Genomic DNA, 6,140 nt, shown 5'->3' on the forward strand with positions numbered 1-6,140 from the left:
TTCAATGTCAAAGTGCCTTCTTTCAGCTTCTCCCTCAATCCTTTGGGTCTGAAACCACAAGAACAGTCCTCTGGAAGTGGTTGGACTATTCACTACCAGGATTCCTTATTCGCAAAGGAATAAATATTCTAAAACATTTTGGAGATTAGTCAAGAAAATGACAAGAAAACCCTGGCATTGGTAAGAATTGTGGCAGTGTGCAAAACTACATTTTTGTACACAGAGAATGGTGGGGAAATATCTTTTTTGTCTGCATAGGAGGTGTTTTCTGGACAAAAAAAACCCTACTTGCATCTTCTCTCCCCCATACAATATTTCTTCCATTCTGAAATGCACTGTTTACTCACATAAACATATCTAAAATGAGATGCTTCCTAGATTTGAAAGTGTATGTGCTTTTTGTTGTTGGTACTGAAATTAGGGTTCCTCTTGCAATGGATAGCATCATACAATTTGAGAAATACAAAGAATCACAAAGATCCTTTGCAACTGCACATTTCCCCATGGTTTTCTAGCATTCATAAGGATAAACCTCTGGGAAATGGCCCACAAAAGCCAGGGGGTGTTGGGCGATGCAGTCTATCAATGTCCAAAGGGCTCCGAATTCCCACAGCATCCAGGCCCAGCTAGGATTGATTTGCAGAATCCATGCGCTTTGCATAGGCAATTAGGCTCATTTTGTCTAATCGAAACTGGATTTGGGCTTTAATTAGCAAGGCTCAATTAAGAGTGCATGTTGTTTCAGCCCAGGCCTTGTTTCTCGATTGCCACTTTGGCTTGTCAGCTTTGGTGCATCGACCAGATCTTTATTCCCAATCCTTGCAAAGCCAGGTCCTTTTGCTAATGATTGAAAAACACTTTGTCAAATCGACTTGACTTTTGATTGTTTCCTTTTTGTAAAAATACCATTTCCCTCCCCTTTTCGCTTCCCACCTGCAACCGGCTTCCATTGTCTCTTTCTCTTTTTTTAGCAATATGTTCTGCAGGAAGTTGACCTTCTCCCCTCCATTGTTTCCCGAGAGGCATTTTTGCCAAAGGTTGGCATGCCGATAAAACCCTTTCTTATTTGAACAGCAGGCAGCTGAGGCCACATTCCCCCAGATTTTATCGGCGACGTTCCTTCGTTTGGATGGAGGAGGTGGCACATTTCTCAGCTGACGGTTTGGTCTTGTTAATCTCCTCAACCTCAATTTATATAACTTCGGAGAGGCCCTCACCTCTTGAAGGAAGTACAACATGAAATGCGGACACCTTCGCTTCTGGTTATATAGTGTTATCTCTCTATATAGAGGCTGCAGCAGACAGAAGTGTGCTTAGCATGGGGCAATAAGAGGCCATCCAGATATAACCCTTTGATGTCTTATGAGTACGTTATGTTCCTCTATGAACATTTGTGTTCATTTTTAATTACATTTTATTTAGAAGTAGGAAGAAAAGCATACAAAGAAAGCCTATGTGTTGTCGAAGGCTTTCATGGCCAGAATCACTGGGTTGCTATAAGTTTTTTGGGCTGTATTTATTTATTTATTTATTTATTTCGTGTACTTCTACCCCGCCCTTCTCAACCCCTGAGGGGGGACTCAGGGCGGCTTACAAAAAGGCACAGTTCGAGGCCTACACAGTAATACAGATAAGATATAGACAGCAATTAAAAACAGTTATAACAGTATAACTGTTATAACTGTTTTTAATTGCTGTCTATGGCCATGTTCCAGAAGCATTCTCTCCTGACGTTTCGCCTGCATCTATGGCAGACATTCTCAGAGGTTGTGGGGTGAAAGAAAGCATATTTTCATAATATATCACACTACGACATGGTATGAAACTAAACACTAACTGAACATATCTATGCAAATATTATATTATTTCAGTTGTAATATGCTACGGATTGTAAGGCGCATTCTCATTTCAGGACCAATGAGAACAAAAATACATAAGACGTACCCCATTTTCTGCAATGTTTATATGGGAAAACATGCGCCTTAAAATTAAACAAATACAGTAACTTAAAAACAATTCTATGAACCTCATATTCCAGATAATACTGTATAACCGCACTTCTGTATTTGACATTCCTCTCCTCCTCCTAAAGCCAAGTTCAGGCAAATATGGCCAAAGTTGGGTGAAGCCGAACCTGATGCGGAGGAAGAGCAAAACAATACAACATCTCACCCCAAAAGAATCAGTGTGGTGCAATGTTTTGACCATTGGACTTATGACTTTGGGAAGTAGGATTCGAATCCTCAGTTACGGAAATGCACTGGGTGCCCTGAGAATGTCATACTACCTCAGCTTCAGAGGAAGGGAATGAGCCAATCCTGTCAAGAAAGCCCCATGAGGGGATGGCCCCTTAGGGTCACCATAAGTCAGAAATGGCTTGGAAACCCACAAAGGCGCCACTGATAATGCCCTGATTAATTGCCACTTTCAATAAAACAATGCTCTAGATTTTGTTGCATGAATCTGAGCATCCAAAACACAAAATGCTGTGGGTTCTGTTGTGTGAAGAGCATCTTATATTTTGGAAGGGAAGGTGCCGTTTGCCTTTGCGTTTGGGGATTGTGTGGTGCCAGCCGCAGGTAGACTGGGATTTGGGTTGCCATGGCAAAGCAAGTGCGGAGGTGCCCCCCCTTCCAAAAGCATGCGCCAGCTTTGGCTTCTATCCCCGCAAATCCATTCTGACAGCTTTGCCCTCTTTCACACTTTTGTGTGTTTTTCTGTTTTGTTTTTTTGCTCTGAAGCAACAGCATCTAAGCTCCCTTCTCTGTTGCCTCCAAGGGCTTTTCAAGGAGACGGGCTTTGCTTCATCCTTGTTCCTTGCATCTTAGGGACTCTTCGCTTTTTCTGGTGTCTTTGGAGCAGATCCGATGCTCGAAGGGTTTTGTTGGCAGGAGAAGCAGCAGCGCTCTCCCCAAACCCTGCTGCTCTTGTTGCTGCTAAATCTCAAGTTTGCAGAATTTTCTGCTGCTTTCCCTAATCCATCTCTCTGTCTGTCTGTCTCTTCTTTTTGCTGGGAGCCCCTGTACTTAACCAGCTACGAAAATAGCAACACTGCAGAGCACGGCGTCCCCAGCAAAACTCTGCCTTCTGCAAAGCCTGCATTACATAATTCCTGGGAAAAACATCAGAGGCTCTTTTTTGGGCCTCTCAGAGGCTCAGGTTTCGAGGAAGGCAGCGGAGGCTTGTGCATTGTCCTTCTGAATGTGTATTTGTGCATGGAATGCACACACGCACGCTGCTGCAGATGAGAGGGAATTCTATGCAATGAAACTGCAATGAAATGCAAACCAGGATAGGAGTCAGAATGAAGCCGTTGCTCCTCGTGTTGGCTCCTGGCACCGAACCCCAAAAAATCCATGGTTTATGATTACGACATATCCAAATTGTGTATGATAATTGAGTATCACATATAGTATCACTGAATATGATGGATAACGTTAAAACATATCCAAATGATACACAAAAACAGAGTTCATCCCTGGTGTAAAATGGCAATCCATGGAGGATGTAAAATGGCAATCCGTACAGGGACCTGGCACCAAAGCCCAACAAATTCAAAAGGCCCACTAGATATGCATATAATGTTATGCCCAAATTATATATGATGCAAAGTCATATGGCATCCCTGGTATACAAGGACAAACCATGGAGGGACCTGGCACCAGATACCAAGGGCCCCATATAGGATTAATAATGTTATGGCATACCCAAATTATATGCAAGAATGGAGCAATATGGCCTCCCTAGAAGAAAGTGGCAATCCATGGAGAGATTTCACCATCAAATACCAAGGGTCAACTATATAGAATTATAATGTAAGACATATCAAAGGATACAATGGTTGAATAATATGGCATCCCTGGTATAAAATGGCAGCTGAAGAAGAGAACCTGGCACCAAACCCCAGTGCCATCCCTGGCATAAACCGGCCATCCATGGAGGGATCTGGCACCAGATACCCGGGCCCCTCTATATATGATTATAATGTTAAAACTTATCCAAATTATGCACAATGGTGGACTATTACGGCTTCCTTGTTATTAGAAGGCGATCCATGTAGGGACCCGGCACCAATAAATTTTCTTTCATCCCCAAATTTCTGGCAAGGAGTTCGCATAAAACTTCAGCTTTTGGAAATGCAGTTCCAAAAGGATACTGATGAAGTGAGAAGCATCCAAAGGGAAGAGATGAAGATGAGCTAAGATGGAAATCAAAAGCCCTATTTTCGGTTGGTTTAGAGATCTGGGTGCGTTCATCCTAAAGAAGAGAAGGCTACGAAATGACATGACAGCAGGAGGGAGGCTGTCTTTAAATAGCTGAAAGGATGTCAGGTAGAAGAGGATGAGGCAGACTTCTTTTCTGCTGCTCTGGAGACAAGAACATGAAGCAACAGATCCAAATGACAGGGAAAGAGATTCCACTCAGAACATTTTCTGACTGTAGGAGTGGATCAAAAGTGGAATGAATGGCATCTTGGAGGGTGGTGGGCTCTCCCTCTTTGGATGTTTGTAAAGGGAGGTTGGATGGGCATCTCTCTGGAGTGCTTTCGCTGTGTCTCCACAGTCCAACACAGAGCAATACTTGCTTGGAAAATTCCACTTGTATTTATGGCCCGCTGTAAAAAAAATCGATACGTTTCATAATAACACCTGTAAATGTTCATAGGGATCCCATAAACAGGCCTATCTGTCGCAAGGTTTGTTCCTGAGATCTCTCTCGCGCTCAACACGGGTTGTGTAACCTTCGAAACCCAATAACAAGGGCCAAGATAAGGCTGGGTCAGGGGAGTTTGGCCTTCTTTATCACCCTTTAAAGCAGGGACTGTGTCAATTATTATCCTGGGAGGAAAACCCTGGAATTTCACCAGCCAGAAGGCAGGGAGAAGGGACATGGGCCTCCCAGCACTAATGAATGAGGAACAGGGGCCTCTGAATGCTAGTGAATGAAGAATGTGGCTCTCTGAACCCCAAGAAATTAGGAACATGGGTCTCTGAACACGAATGAATGAGAAACACGAGGCCAATAGAAGAGGAACATGGGCCTCTGAATACTAATAAATGAGGGTCTCCAAACGCCACTGAATGAAGAACACGAGTTTCTGAACCCCAATGAATGAGGAACATGGGTCTCCAAAAACCAATGAAGGAGGAACAGGGGTCTCTGAACACTAATGAATGAAGAACATGGGTCTTTGAACCCAAATGAATGAGGAACATGGGTGTCTGAACCCCAAAGAATGAGGAACATGGGTCTCCAAACACCAATGAAGGAGGAACACAGGTCTCAGAACACCAATGAATGAAGATCACGGGTCTCTGAACACCAATGAATGAGGAACATGGGTCACCAAACACCAATAAAGGAGGAACAGGGGTCTTTGAACACCAATGAATGAAGAATGTGGGTCTCTGAATCTCAATTAATGAGGAATATGGGTCTCCAAACACAAATGAAGGAGGAACATGATTCTCAGAACACAAATGAATGAAGAACATGGGTCTCTAAAGCCCAATGAATAACGCAGGTTTCTGAATACCAATGAATGAGGAATATGGGTCTCAAAATACCAATGAATGAGAAACAGTGGTATTTAAAAGATAATGAACAAGGAACATGGATCTTCAAATACCAATGAACGAAGAACATGGGTCTCTGAACACCAATGATGGACGAACATGGGTTTCTGAACCCCAATTAACAAGGAACATGGGTCTTCAAACAGTAATGACCAGGAACATGGAATTGAAGCACCAATGATGAATGGACCTGGGCCTCTGAACCCCAAGTAAAGAGGAACATGAATCTCTGAATGCCACTGATTGAGGAAGATGGGCCTCTGAACACTGTGAAATCACTGGCTTTTTTTTTTTTTTTGTCGTGTCAGGAGTGACTCCTGGTGTGAGAGAATTGGCTGTCTGCAAGGACGTTGCCCAGGGGACGCCTGGATGATTTCATGTTTTTATCATCCTTGTGGGAGGCTTCTCTCATGTCCCCGTATTAGAAGCTGGAGCTGATAGAGGGAGCTCATCCGCCTCTCCCCAGATTCGAACCTGCGACCTGTCGGCCTTCAGTCCTGCCGGCACAGGAGTTTAACCCACTGTGCCACTGGGGGCTCCATAAGTCACTGGCTGAGGAACATG

Source organism: Anolis sagrei, chromosome X (assembly GCF_037176765.1).
Source record: "Anolis sagrei isolate rAnoSag1 chromosome X, rAnoSag1.mat, whole genome shotgun sequence".
In the NCBI taxonomy this organism is placed as follows: domain Eukaryota; kingdom Metazoa; phylum Chordata; class Lepidosauria; order Squamata; family Dactyloidae; genus Anolis; species Anolis sagrei.